Genomic DNA, 15,232 nt, shown 5'->3' with positions numbered 1-15,232 from the left:
GCACAGAACAGCTCCATCAGAGGCAGCACGTGAGAGGGGCCAAGTGCATCAACAGTCCATTGCACAGAACAGCTCCATCAGAGGCAGCACGTGAGAGGGGCCAAGTGCATCAACAGTCCATTGCACAGAACAGTCACATCACTGGCAGCACATGAGAGGGCAGAATGCAGTATCAGAACAGCAACAGGGCAGTGTGGCCAACAGAGCAGGTACATCAGAGGCAGGTAACGAGAGGGCAGCATGCAGTATCAGAGCATCAACAGGGCATTGTGCATTACAGAGCAGGTACATCAGAGGCAGGTAACGAGAGGCCAGTATCAGAGCATCAACAGGGCATTGTGCATTACAGAGCAGGTACATCAGAGGCAGGTAACGAGAGGCCAGTATGCAGTATCAGAGCATCAACAGGGCATTGTGCATTACAGAGCAGGTACATCAGAGGCAGCACAACTACGTGTCCCTACCAACCCGTCACAGGGACCACAAGAGTGCCACGCAGTTCTCAATGGACACACCATGTGAATTAACATTTGAGTGAAGTGTACAGCACGTCACATCACAGAATCAGGGGGGACTGCGTGAACTACCTGCCTCGGACACACTGGCAGCACCAGCAACAGGAGTGTGAGACACAGCCACAGCCCGAGTGACACACACATGGGCCACGGACCCAGACACACTGGCAGCACCAGCAACAGGAGTGTGAGACACAGCCACAGCCCGAGTGACACACACATGGGCCACGGACCCAGACACACTGGCAGCACCAGCAACAGGAGTGTGAGACACAGCCACAGCCCGAGTGACACACACATGGGCCACGGACCCAGACACACTGGCAGCACCAGCAACAGGAGTGTGAGACACAGCCACAGCCCGAGTGACACACACATGGGCCACGGACCCAGACACACTGGCAGCACCAGCAACAGGAGTGTGAGACACAGCCACAGATGTAGTCACTGACACGTGAGCCACTGACCCAGACAGACTGCCAGCACCAGAAACAGGAGTGTGCAACACAGCCACAGATCTTCTAACTGACACGTGAGCCATAGACCCAGATACACTGCCAGGACCTGCAACAGGAGAGGGCACAACTGACACTGTGCCACCATCTGATACATGAGAGTCAACTGCACCGGCGCCACTGGGACAACTGAAATGATGAGCCACAGGGCTGTATGGGCCAGGAGGCAGGGTGGGCCTGGGAGCTGGGGATAGCTCACCTAGAGCCAAATCGGGGTTTGCAGGTGTCAATGGTGTGTGTCTGCGTTTCTTAGGGAGGTGTGAGTGCACCCTGGACAGGACAGGACTGCCAAGTGGTGGGGACTCCAAAGAATCACCACCCAGTATAGGTGGAGCAACTGCTGCCGGGGATCTGGTTTCGGGGGACGTGCTGGAGCCTGCTTGTCGTTTGCTCTGTGCCTGCCGCCTGGACTCGGAATGATGTGTAATGGGGGATGCAACAACAGGGGACACCCTCCTCTGCTTCTGACTGGCCTGGATGGGAGTGGAGGTATGGGGGGACTCCGCCGCGGAGACATCAGTTTGGCGTTTAGTAGAAAACATCAGCCTCAGTGCAGCCAGGGGTGAAGTATGCCTGTCCTTGATTGCGCCATTGTCCATGCTAGATGCCTTGTCCGTAGGATGTGCCTTATCCTTAGGTGGAGTGTTGTCTCTGGATGTAGCCTGTGCCCTGCTCGCCGCCCTGTTCCTGCCAGCAGACTTGTCGTCTGTGGTGCACCTGCCTCCAGCAGACACCTGCTCCCTGTGTGTGTCGCTGCCCTTGGGAGTGTTCCTATCCACTGCTGTGGGCCTGCTCTTGGGAGTCTCCCTGCTCTTAGTAGGTGCCTTAGTCTTCTCACTGTCCTTGGGAGTGTTCCTATCCACTGCTGTGGGCCTGCTCTTGGGGGTCTCCCTGCTCTCAGTAGGTGCCTTAGTCTTCTCACTGTCCTTGGGAGTGTTCCTATCCACTGCTGTGGGCCTGCTCTTGGGGGTCTCCCTGCTCTCAGTAGGTGCCTTAGTCTTCTCACTGTCCTTGGGAGTGTTCCTATCCACTGATGTGGGCCTGCTCTTGGGAGTCTCCCTGCTCTTAGTAGGTGCCTTAGTCTTCTCACTGTCCTTGGGAGTGTTCCTATCCACTGATGTGGGCCTGCTCTTGGGAGTCTCCCTGCTCTTAGTAGGTGCCTTAGTCTTCTCACTGTCCTTGGGAGTGTCCCTTACCTCTGCTGTGGGCCTGCTCTTGGGAGTCTCCCTGCTCTCAGTAGGTGCCTTTGTCTTCTGACTGGCCTTGTCCAAGGAACAGTCCATGGACATGTGAGTATCCCTTGCCTTCGGAGTACCTTTCGTGTTGAATGCCTGTGTAGCTCCGGAAGGCATGTCCCCCAACAACACTTGTGGATCCTGTGTGTGTACTCCAGTGCATCTGACGTCGTCTACGTGAACAGATTTAGCTGATCTAGGGGATGGGGTCTGTGCCCTGCGTGCCCTGACGTGCTGTCTGACGCTGCTTCTAGTGCAATAACCTGTATTTGAGTCCTGCTCTGAATAATCACTACCCCCTGAGACATCCAGCGGTGTAGATGGGGAAACAGAAGTAGCACCCTGTTCATTCGACTGTACTATTGCAGACGACACACTGCTTGCCAATGACTGCACTGTCCTGTGTAGACCTGCAAGATCGCCATGCATCCCTTCCATGAATGCCACCACCTGCCCCAACTTCCTATCATGATCCTGGAAAGCATTTGTCATATTGGTCTGACCCACACACAGCTGTCGCAGCAGATCAACGGCCTCAGCACACAGTGCATTTTGGCTCACCGTGGCAGGGGCAGCGGTGCCTGCACCGAACGCCACTCTGCTCCCCCTACTCCTTCGGCCACGAACAATACATGGTGGAGTTGGCGGAAGTGTGGGCCCTGTGTGCTGTCTTCCGACAGAAGGTGATGAGTGCCCACTCCCAGTCTGTGACAACAGTGCAGGCTCACCAAGAGTGTCCGACGAGGAGGACGATGGTGTCTCCACATGCGAGTCCTCAGGGACGGTCCTGTCCCCCTCTCCGGCGCTGGCCTCCTCCGTGTCAGTCTGCGTGTGTGCGAAGTCTGAGCCGGACTCATTTCCTCGGCTACTCTCCACCGTCTGTGGCTGAGTGTCCTCTGTCAAAGCTGAAATGCACAGAAAAGATGTGTGAGTCATGGGCACACTCACGTACAGAAGGAACAGGATAGCCAAATCACATAGCAGACAAAGGTTCATGAGCCCTCAGCCTGCACATGGCCCACCCCTACCAGTCATCCTCACATTTTCTGCCATGGGGACATGGACCACTAGGGGATGTGCTTTAACACTCAACTACTAAGCAAGTGGCGTGTCAACATGGCGGACCTGGATGTCAAATGAGTACCACCCAATGGGACCAAAATGCCATCACAGGCATACATACGCAACACGGAACTCAATGGTGTGTCTGTGCACCAATACATGCATAGCACTCACAAGTTTCCTACACAGACAGTATGCTCACCGCTAGTTTGCTGTTGATCGGCACTCAGACGTTCGGCCAGTTCAGGATGCGTCACTGCAATGATACGGTGCATGAGAGGGGTCATGGAGCGTCGGGCCAGACGGGGCGTCCTTGGAATCAGGCCCAGTGTTACTTCCGCTACATTCTTGCTCAGCCTGGAAATGTCGTCCCAGCGTTTGTGGCAGTGTGTATGTCGTCTGTTGCACACCCCCAATGCCCGTACTTCCCGTGCTATGGTCCTCCACAGGTCCTTGCGAAGGTGCAGCTTGACCTACCATGATGGGAGACAAAAGGGTTTAAGTCAGTGGACAGGTGGCCTGTCACACACATAGGGGCAAGACGTTACTGTCAGCAGCCATGCACAATCAGGAACATATGTCTAGCCCACACTACACAGCTAAGATATAAATAGGCCTGATCATTTGGCCCCCTCATGCACACCAACATGTCCCACACTGCACTTACCACCCGTCCCGGTGCGCCGTAGAGGCGTCCATAGTTGCGGAGTACACCGTCCACGAGGACATCAAGCTCCGCGGCGGTGAAGGGTCGAGACCGGATCTCTTTGCCTCTCGACATGGCAAGATCACGGAGTATGGCACTAGAGCAGCAGTCGGTGGTCAGCTCAGCAGCAGCAGCAGGTCGAGGTGATGGTCACAGGCAGCAGTCGGTGGTCAGCTCAGCAGCAGCAGCAGGTCGAGGTGATGGTCACAGGCAGCAGTCGGTGGTCAGCTCAGCAGCAGCAGCAGGTCGAGGTGATGGTCACAGGCAGCACTGGTCCCCAGGGTAGGAAGTTTCATGTTGGCCAAGACACATATATAGGGCCCTCAGCACGTGTCAGTGGCATACGTCGCCAGCAATTGGTCAGCCCTGGGAGCGTGATCGTGAAATGGGCCAATGACTGGCCCTGTTGTTGCGGTGCACAGCTTCCGCTACTTGCGATTGGCCGTATGCGGCCAGCGTCCCTCTTCCCATTGGCTGCATGTGCAGGGACCGTGACGGGCACACATCGGCAACCGCACGTGCAAGCTTCAGGCACGGATGCTTCAGTTGCAACAATGTACTATCACTGGCGCCTCCATGGCGGGGCACGTACACAGCGGGGGAGGTGCAGGCCTATACACCCTGCAGATGTACTCAATGGACATGCCAGTTCATGACCCCCCTTACAGTCACCTTGCATCATCCACCGTACACCGGCCGGAGCGGCCGGCCCATGAACATCCGCCGTGCCCGGCCATGAACACAACCGCCATGGCCGGGACCGGCGGTTGTTCATGGCCGGGCACGGCCATGGCGGTTGTGTTCATGGCCGGGCACGGCGGTTGTTCATGGCCGGGCACGGCCATGGCGGTTGTGTTCATGGCCGTGCACGGCGGTTGTTCATGGGCCGGCCGCTCCGGCCGGTGTACGGTGGATGATGCAAGGTGACTGTAAGGGGGGTCATGAACTGGCATGTCCATTGAGTACATCTGCAGGGTGTATAGGCCTGCACCTCCCCCGCTGTGTACGTGCCCCGCCATGGAGGCGCCAGTGATAGTACATTGTTGCAACTGAAGCATCCGTGCCTGAAGCTTGCACGTGCGGTTGCCGATGTGTGCCCGTCACGGTCCCTGCACATGCAGCCAATGGGAAGAGGGACGCAGGCCGCATTCTGCCTTTGGGAAGTAGCGGAAGTTGAGCACCGCCATGGCGGCGCCAAATATGTGATCTTGTCAGACGCTGCACCGTGATGTGTTGTGTGCAGTTGCGTCATGAGGGATGTGAGCGTGATTGTGAAAGGTCATATGTCATACAATATAGCATGTGTGTCCATACAATGGACATCGGTCGGCACACAATGGCCAACAGATGTGCATTCGTACGTGTTGACGTCGGGTTTGACCCTACAGACGTTGTTACATCTTCACAACTACACAGTACATCACGGCTGTGTGGCCAATTCATGCATCTGTTGTCGGTTTATTGTTGTGTCGAGGTGACTACAGTGGTGGTGGTACACATGCATTCCGTGTATGTGATTTATACGTTCTGTCACCATGCATGTCATTACCGTATGCACATCATCATTGGTGGTGGCATTTGTGCTTGATGACATGGCGTGTGTAAACTTATCGTTTGTGTGCATGCAGTTGCATGAGTGTCTGTGATGTGTCTACGATACATTAGGGTGACGACTGGAGTTATGTCAGTAAGGTACACATGTGATGGAGTTGTACACGTATGCGTCGTTTGTACGTTGACCTAAGTTACATCTCTCTCCCACACAGGAGGGCTCCAAATGTGCATCGCCCATACACTCAGCTGGAGGATATGGTAGACGAGGAGGTGATTCGGAAATTCAGGCTGGATCGACGTCGGTTGCTGGAGCTTGTGGCTCAATTGGCTCCTCATCTGCAGCCACGTAGAACGTATCCTGGCTCGTTTACACCCACTGCAAAGGTCATGGCGGTACTACATTTCTTCGCTACTGGCACATTTCAGTATACAGTTGGAGGTGCCGGGGGTATGTCACAGGCAATGTTCAGCACGGTTCTTCGGGATGTGTTAACAGCTATGATGCTGTACAAGGATGAGTACATACATTTCCCACGTCCGGAAGAGTTGCCAGCTGTCAAAGCTGGTTTCTATGCACTGGGCCACATACCTCACGTTGTGGGCTCAATTGATGGCACGCACATCGCGCTCATTCCACCACGGGCACGCGAACAAGTGTTCAGGAATCGGAAACACTTTCATTCGCTGAACGTGCAGGTGGTGTGCCTGGCGAGCAACATCATCTCCCATGTGTGTGCAAGATTTCCTGGATCCGCACATGACGCCCACATCATGCGAACCAGCAATGTCCCACGACTCATGGCAAATCTGCCACCCGGTCAAGCGTGGCTTGTTGGTGAGTGTGCAGTGGGGACTCTTGTGATCTCTGTGTTGCATGGGGTACCCACCATATCTTGTTCTGATGTTTGTCTCTGTCATCCCCCTACATAGGCGACTCGGCTTACCCAAACCGGCCCTGGCTCCTCAGTCCCCTACGTAATCCGAGGACGGCGGGTGAAATGCGGTACAATGAGGCACATGGAAGGACACGGAGAGTCATCGAACGTACCTTTGGACTGCTGAAGTCTAGGTTTCGGTGCCTCGATAAGACCGGAGGGGCACTGCCTTACTCACCAGGAAAAGTATGCAAGATCGTGATTGCCTGCTGCATGCTCCACAACCTGGCAGTACGCAATGACATTGAACTGCTGTTGGACCCTGAAGACGAAGGAGTTCCTCGGCCTCCCATCCCACCCATGTCGACTGATGAGGATAGTGGTGAGGAGGAAGGTGTGGACCAGAGGCGCCAGCTCATTGATCGCTACTTCCCTTGAATGTGAGTATCTACCTCTAGTGGCGGTTGACAATGCCTCATGTATGTTTTCTGGTGTTGTGTGGATATGGGGTTATTCAGCTGGGTGTGGTTTGTGATGGTTGCACATGTGTGTCTTCATGTCTTTGGACATAGGAGTGTCCATGATGTGTGTGCTCCCATCCCATGCTTGTGTGATGGTTGTCGTTTGTGTAATGTTGCTGTGCATTGTGTTGTGATGTGTGTGAATCTCTTTACTGACGTGTGTTTGCTGTCTCTGGTTTTCTCTAGGTCACTCCCGCAGCGCCATGATCATGTGCGACTATGATCCCTGTACCTGTTTACGTCTGTATCTGATGGCAATCATGTGAATAAACATGGAGGCAAAACATCATTGTGTGAGTAAATGCAATTTATTGACAGGTTGTGCTTTTGTGCTGGTGAATATATACAAGTAAGTGGGAGGGAGGGAGTTGGAGTTGTAGGTAATGGCAGATGAAATGTCCGTGCTGACACCACATTGGGGGGTGTCAGGCTAGTCCAGCAGACCAGTGGCAATGATTGTCTATGTGGGACAGGATGGTTTGCAGGGTGAATGTCTGGCACAGGCAGTGGCATTGTCAAGGTCGTCCCCTCTTGGAGCGTGTGCCTGGCGCTCCAACACTGCTCTCAGCAACTTCCTGCCTCGGCCGCCCCCTCCGTCTCGGAGGTGGTACAGAGGCAGCTGGGAGGGCAGGTTGGTGATGGGCCACATCCGTCGCCAGGGGCTCAGGTGGTGGTGGCGGCGGTGGAGGCGGAGGCGGAGGCGACGGGGGAGGCGGAGGTGACGGTGGCGGTGGCGCTGACACACATGGTGGAGGAGGGGGGGGGTTGTTCCGGGCAACCCATTCCCTCCACATCGTTGCCTGCTGGCCCATGATCACCAACATCTGGCCAAGGATGCCAGAGATCTCGCGCAGGCTGTTGGTGTTGTCCACTGAGTCCTCGTGAACACGATCAGCGTTTGCCTGGGACCGGTCGTATGAGGCCTGGCACCTGGCAAGAGCTTGTAGGGACTGTGCCACTGGCTCGGGTAGCTGTCCCTCCTCTGACCGGCGGTGTGTGGGTCGCCTGATTGGCAGTTGTCCCGTTGCCTGTGTTTGTGGCCCACTCACCCTGCTTGTGTGTGGGGCCGTTGGACCAGCGTTGCGCGCTGGGTCATGCTGGGTGGCACCGGCAGGAGTCGTGGTGCTCGTGGTAGTGGTGGTAGTGGTGGTACTGGTGGTACTGGTGGTACTGGTGGTGGTGGGGACTGTGCAGATCACAGAGACGGGTGCCGCGGGAGTCACACATGCGACGTTGGTCGGTCCCGGGAGTCCCTGTGAGCCAGATGGCCCTGGCTGCGTGCTTGGTCCCGCTCCATCCTCCGCCCCGGAGCTGCCTGTGTCGTCGTCGGCAGAGAGTCCTGTAGGTGTGGGAGGCGAGGCTGGCGGCCGGGTACTGCTTTCCCCAGTCAGTTGACGATCACCTGAGGGACAAGATCGAGCAGGTCAGTAATGTGGACAGTACATGGTTACATTGATTTGTAGACATTTCTGTTTCCTGTCGCACACACCCCACCCTCCACCACCACCGCCACCCTCCCCGTGCACATGGGGGCCTGTTGGGAGTTGTAGTTTGGGCCTCTCACACACCCCACCCTCCACCACCGCCACCCTCCCCGTGCACATGGGGGCCTGTTGGGAGTTGTAGTTTGGGCCTCTCACACACCCCACCCTCCACCACCACCGCCACCCTCCCCGTGCACATGGGGGCCTGTTGGGAGTTGTAGTTTGGGCCTCTCACACACCCCACCCTCCACCACCGCCACCCTCCCCGTGCACATGGGGGCCTGTTGGGAGTTGTAGTTTGGGCCTCTCACACACCCCACCCTCCACCACCACCGCCACCCTCCCCGTGCACATGGGGGCCTGTTGGGAGTTGTAGTTTGGGCCTCTCACACACCCCACCCTCCACCACCGCCACCCTCCCCGTGCACATGGGGGCCTGTTGGGAGTTGTAGTTTGGGCCTCTCACACACCCCACCCTCCACCACCGCCACCACCACCACCACCCTCCCCGTGAACATGGGGGCCTGTTGGGAGCCATGGACATGTTAGTGTGTTGGTGTCCGACGTGCATGGGTTGGGGCGTGGGGGATGTTTCTTCTCAGTTGTGTGAGCCTGACCATGTCGTGCTGATCGTGGTGCTTGGTTTGTACTCACCAGTCTCTTCTCCTTCGTCAAGGCCGTCTAGGCTCTCTGGGTGTAGTATCACCAGCACCTTCTCCTCCCAATCGGTGTAGGGTATGGGCTCCGGGGGTGTGCCACCGCCAGTAAGATTGGCTCTGGCGTGGTTTTTCGCTCGGATGCCCTTGACCCTGGTCTTAAGGTCATGCCACCGCCTCTGAATGTCGTGCTTGGTCCTCGGCACAGTCCCCGACGCATTCACACGAGTGACGATCCTGTCCCACATGTGGTTCTTTTGCGCCACGGTCGTCTGCTGGACTTGGGCCCCGAAGATGTTGGGCTCCACACGGATAATTTCATCTACCATTACCCGCAACTCTGTCTCCGTGAATTTGGGTTTTTTTTTGGGTGCCATGGTGTGTGGTGCTCAGTGTGTGAGTTGAGTGAGTTGGGAGGTGCAGGTGTGTGGTGTGTGATGTGTAGGATTTGTGTGGTGGGTGTTTGTGTGGTAGGGTGGTGGGTGGGTGTCTTCTATGTGATTTTATGTGAGTTAGCAGTGTCTCGAATGGCCCTCTTGCTGGCAGCAATGCTGTGGTGCAAGGGATTGTGGTTGTGTGGGGGTGTCTTTTTATAGTCGTGTCTCGATGGTTGTTGGCAGTCAGGTGGTAGGTGGGCGTGTTGACTTGTGTGCATTATTGGATAATTGGGACGTGTCATGGTGGCTTGTGCTGGGGGGGGGGGCCTTGTCAATGTTCGTATGTTTGCTTAGGACTTGCGGTGCACTTTCATACATTTGTTAGGCGCTAGGGATGTTGTGCGTGTTGGCCTTCCGCCCTGATGCTGTGGTTCTCGTTGCATTGTTTCCGCCGCGGACGTGGATGGCTGTGAGTTCCGTTGTACGGGCGGATTTATCCTAATTGCGGCCACGGAGTATTCTCAGGGATGGCGGTACATGTTTTATTTTCCGCGGTCATTTCCGTCCGCGGCAGTGGTTGTTCATTGGACTCCGTCCGCCGCGGACGGACTTGGTTGTGTTCCGTCCACCGCGGACGGTGTTGGTTGTGTTCCGTCCGCCGCGGTCGGAGTTTCGTGACATGAATATCCTAATCCCAACCGCGGTTTCTCCGCGGCGCTGCCGGGAGTAAAATTTCCCCCACCATGGCGGACAGTACCCATTTCCGTCCGCCATCCTAATCGGCCCCATAATGTGTAAGGTTTTACCTGGATTTGAATGGGTTAAGTGCTACCAAGATGATGTTTTAATATTTGCAGGCACTGTGGAGGAACACAGTGTCCGCCTTTGTAAACTTTTGGAAAGGTTGAAGGAGGCAGGACTTACTCTCAAAAGAAGCAAATGCCAGTTTGGCATGGTTGAGGTGGGAAACCTAGGACATCTAACCTTGGGTGGAGGTGTTAAACCCAAACAGGATTGTGTTTACACTATAAGTAATTTCAAAACACCACAGTCTAAGGAGGAGTTAAGTTATTTTATTTGGAATGCTATGGGAGATACATAAGGAACTTAGCAGAGAAATCAGTGAATTTGAGAAGTCTGTTGAAGAAAGGTAAGGTGTTTGCGTGGAGTTACCTATGTGGTTCGGGGTTCAGGGCAATGAACGAGCATTTAAAAGAGGCACAGTGTTTACAAGGGTTTATTTCATGTGAAAAAACTTACATCCTTACAGATGGCAGTTCTAAAGGTTTGGGAGCTGTGTTGACCCAGAAGAGCAAAAGGCAGGAAATATTGATAGTGTGTACCTACAAAACGTTGAACTTCTCCCCAAAAATGATTATTAAATAGAAAGAGAGATGCTGGCAATTTTTTGGTCCCTTAGGAAATTTGAGAATTTCATTTTCGGAACTAAGTTTGTGGTGTTATCAGATCATAAGCTGTTAGTGGAGGTGTTCAAAAAGAAGGGGTTGGATTGCATTTCAGCAAAGATACAAAGATGGATAATTGCATTGCAAGAATCTAATTTTAGTGTGGAGTATCAGCCAGACATACAAAGTGTTAGTTCAGACTGCCTATCAAAGACTGGTGGATGAGGAGCAGACTGGTGACAAACATGATGAGGTCCGAGATCTGGAGGTAGATGTATGTGAAGTAAAGCAAGATGTGTGTAACTGAAGAAGAATGGAAATTAGAACTATAAAATGATGAAATTTTGAAGGAAGTGATAAGTGCCATAAGTCATAGAAAGTTTAGAAATCTTGCGAGTGTGGAATTGTGTCCAGGATGAGTTGTTTGTAGATCGTGATTTATTACTGAGGGAACTAGATTGATTTCACTGTCAAAATTGAGGGACAAACTAATAAAGCAGACTCACATAGGCCATCTGGGTATTGTAAAATCAAAAGGAAGCTTGGGGGCTAATTTTTGGATGGATGTGTAGATTGAACGGGTAGTTAGGGAGTGTGTGGAATGCTCTTGTAGCGCTAGAGTGTTGAGAACTCATCAGCTCACGGTTTGCAGGGGTTTACCCAATCAACCATGGAGAAGATTAATATTGACATTGTGGGCCCGTTTCAAGGTGAGCAAGTCACACCTTACCTAATAGTGATGATTGATCGCTATCCAAGGCGGGTAGAGGTAATTACTGTCAGGGATATTTCACCTTTTGGCATCATTAAGTTCATGGCGAGTGTTTTAAAAAAAGAGAGTTTTCAAAAAATTATCTTCCCTGACAATTGTCCTCAGTTTTGCTCTAAGGCAATAGAAAATTCCCTAAAGACATGTGGCATTATCCACAGAGAATGTGGCATTTATCTTCCAGAAACGAATGGCCCCATTGAGTGGTTTAACAAATAGATTAAGGAGAGTATACAGTTGGCCAAGGTTAACTGTCTAGACTGGAAAAAGGAGCTACAGGAAAGGATAACTGCGTACCGCAAGTCTCCGCACATGACCACTGGGAAGACTCCTATTGAATTGTGTTTAAGGGAAGAGTGCCCAACACTTGTTTGAGTCCAGGATAAATGGTGTGGGACAAAGGCATAAAGTTCAGTGTTCCTGCATGTTAAAGAAGTCGATTAGAAAGACTGATGGTGAAAAGAGGATTTTAACAAAAGGAAAAATGTACGAAATGTTGAACTCGAAGTAGGAGATGTTGTGAAAATTAAAGCACTTGTAGGATGTGCAGCATGGTCAAAGATCACCAAGGCACAAAAAGTAATTACGCTATTTTGTAATGCTGTAAAAACAGCTGATGGACGAATCTGGAACAAGAACAGGGTTGTGCCATTAAATAGAGGGAGATCAGAGTAGAGGTGAGCATGGGTGGTGAAAAGAGAAGTTGTGGAGGTGAAGGAAGTTCAAGAGATATGAGGATCCGTAACAAAGGAGAGTGCATAACTGTAAGATCAGATGGGACATCCTGGGATGATCGGAATGATAATCGGGAGAGAGTAAGAATGAGTTATCGTAGGAAAGTTCCACCACATTATCTTAAAGATTTTGTCACTGTATAAAAGGTGTTGTGGTAGACATTTTGTTTGTAATCTACACTGTCACAACTATGGTTAGTTTAGTGTCAATCCTAATGTTTATTATTTATGTAAATATAAGGAAGGGAGATATGTGGTATACCCTGCATGTGGTTCTAAGAGTACAACCAAATGCAGATTAGTGGAATTAGCAATATTGAATTGGAATGTTCTATGACTGTTATTTGCATGCCATCTAGAGACAGTTGCTGTCAGCCGGCGATGGATGAGGTGTATTTGGAATAACCCTCTTTTAGTACCTGTCAGTGTGTGAGGAGTATTTGACAGAATATTACAGAAATATACTTGTGTTTTAGCTTGAAATAAAGATGTTATTTGGTAAAGAAGTTGCACCTGCATTGTTTTACAACAATTTTGGTGACAAACTGGCCAGGAAACACAACAGCACTTTGTGCTGCAAGAGTAGAATCCACACTGATGAGGAGAGTGACCTGTGATGGATGTTTGACATAGTGAACTGCTGTATCTCGTTTACCAAAAGTTTCCCTTTAGAGGTTTGTCATTTGCGTCACAGCCTGTGACAACCTTTGGTGAGATGCATTGACATTTTCAGTGGATTTGGGAATAATTCAGGATTGCATTGTGTAACAGTTGAGCGCAAGAATCCATACTGAATCTGGTCCCTCCGAATCTTGGGAGGTGCAAATGTCAACTGTCCAGATCTTTTCTGCCTGTGGTGTGGGTACATGGATCGTGCTTAAGAAATAAAATGGTCACAGGAATCAGTTTGAGTATATTGTCAATTTATACAGCAGATATAACTTTATTCTTCTGCTGGGTTTTCTGCTTCTCTTACTAGCATTCTAATTTTGTAGATTATGTTCTGGGTCGAGAGCCTTTGTTCCGGGGTAAGAGCGTGTGATTCATGGGAGAAAACTGACCTAGTTGATGTGTGGGAGAACAATTTCCAGAATGCCACTAGGCCAACTCCCTCTTTGAGAAAGTAAATACACAGTATGCTCCCTCTCTCCGAAGGGTACCCGCATTTAAAACTTAGTTTTTCATAAGATCCACCTTACTCCAATGTGGATTAGTCCAGAGCTAAGGGAACTTGTTGTTTATCACTAGTAGAACACACTGTTAGTTGTCGTGCACTAACCTTTGTCTTTTGCTTATGCGCGGTTGCCCCACTGTGTATTTGTCTTACCCACTATTGCAGGAACTGTCATCAAATGTCTTGTTTTCTTGCTTTACAGGTGTCAGAAGAAGCGGAACCTCCTTGGAGTGCGGCGTTGGAGGATAGGATCAGGTCTGGATGAAGATCAGGTAAGTCTTCTTAAAGGCAGGAGATACATGAGCTCTTTTCTCTTTGGAGAATCAAAGCCAAGGGAGGCTCCAGCGGTATTTAAAGGGCGTCACTCCCGAACTCTTGCAAGGGTTCTGGAAAGGCGTGCCTCTTCTTTGAAGGCCTGCTAGGAGGCCTTTTTGCATAGAGGGAAATCTGTAAACTGGCACTAAAGGCCCCGGGGTAAAAGAACTAATGATCCGAAGGAATATTAGAGCCTAGGACCACAGATAAAATACTAAGGCCCGAAATGAAAGTGTGATAACTGGTAAAATACACCCTAATGAACACTGAAGCCTAGGACCCAGGGGAAACACTACAGTCTGTGCATTAAACACTTAGGATATTCCTTATTGTATTCAGTGAGCACGAGATGTGTACTGCTGAGTATGTCAATTTTCAACATAATCAGTGTGTAACATAGTGTGCAGCATAGGCAGAGAACAGACGTCGCAAGCCGCACGAGACATGACAGTTTCTGTTGAGTGAATATTGAACGATTGAAAGGTGTGTTTGATGATAGACTGTTAAGTGGGTATGTACATAAAATCATACTCAAGCCTGCTGCAATACCTGCCCAACATAAAGTGATTGTGGTTTGCAGTGAAGTAAAGAAAATGTTGGAGGAGATGCTAGAAGACGGAATAATTTAACCGGGGGAGGCATCTAGTTGGATTTCTCCCATGGTTCTCACAGAGAAGGCTGATAAACGTTTGAGGTTTTAGTTCGATATCAGATCTTGGAACCAGAATATTGTGGTGGACAGGACCTGTGGAGAGGACCTTTCAATTTACTCATATGCCATTTGATTTGTCTTCAGCTGCGAGTGTTTTTAAACGTTTTTAAGGGTTTACAAAATATTATTGCTTTCCAAGATGATATTTTGATTTAATGAAACCATTGATCAGCAAAATGTTGTGCTTAAGCAGGCACTACACAGGATTGCTGATGTGGGTCTTACGTTGAGAAAAAACAAGCATAAATTCTTGGAAGATGAGATTGATTATTTAGGCTATACCATTTCTGGGTAAGGTGTTAAACCAAAACTAGATTTGATCAAATCTAATAATTTTGCTCCTCCTCTCTTGTGTAATGATCAGTTGGGAAAGAGTGCACTTTTTCATGGGACACTTATCGGCAAAACTGTGCCGATTCGATAAAACAGAGATTTGTAATGCTAGAGTGTTAGTACCCTTTGATATCAAGTTAAAGTCTAATCTTACAGTGGATGCTCCGCTACTGGTATAGGAGCTATTTTATCTCAACATCACGGAAAGACTGAGAAAACAGTGTTGTTTGCTCTAGGATGCTGACTAATTTAGAAAGAAACAATTCGGTATTTGAATGGGAAGCCTTGG

The 15,232-nt window shown here is 51.0% G+C and overlaps 1 protein-coding gene across 4 annotated transcripts in view; it reads left to right on the top strand.

Annotated features, from left to right (window-relative positions):
- HSPBAP1 (HSPB1 associated protein 1) overlaps nucleotides 1–15,232 on the top strand; it is a 1,313,039-nt gene that overhangs the window by 81,713 nt on the left and 1,216,094 nt on the right. For all 4 annotated transcript variants that reach the window (XM_078682025.1, XM_078682026.1, XM_078682023.1 and 1 more), the window contains exon 2: nucleotides 13,786–13,855. The gene's annotated coding sequence lies outside the window, so the exon portion shown is untranslated. The remainder of the gene's footprint in view (nucleotides 1–13,785; nucleotides 13,856–15,232) is intronic.

This window comes from Lissotriton helveticus, chromosome 3_1 (genome assembly GCF_964261635.1).
Source record: "Lissotriton helveticus chromosome 3_1, aLisHel1.1, whole genome shotgun sequence".
NCBI classification, from domain to species: domain Eukaryota; kingdom Metazoa; phylum Chordata; class Amphibia; order Caudata; family Salamandridae; genus Lissotriton; species Lissotriton helveticus.
The sequence above is the reverse complement of the archived record's forward strand: the minus strand, read 5'-3'. Positions and strand labels throughout refer to the sequence as shown.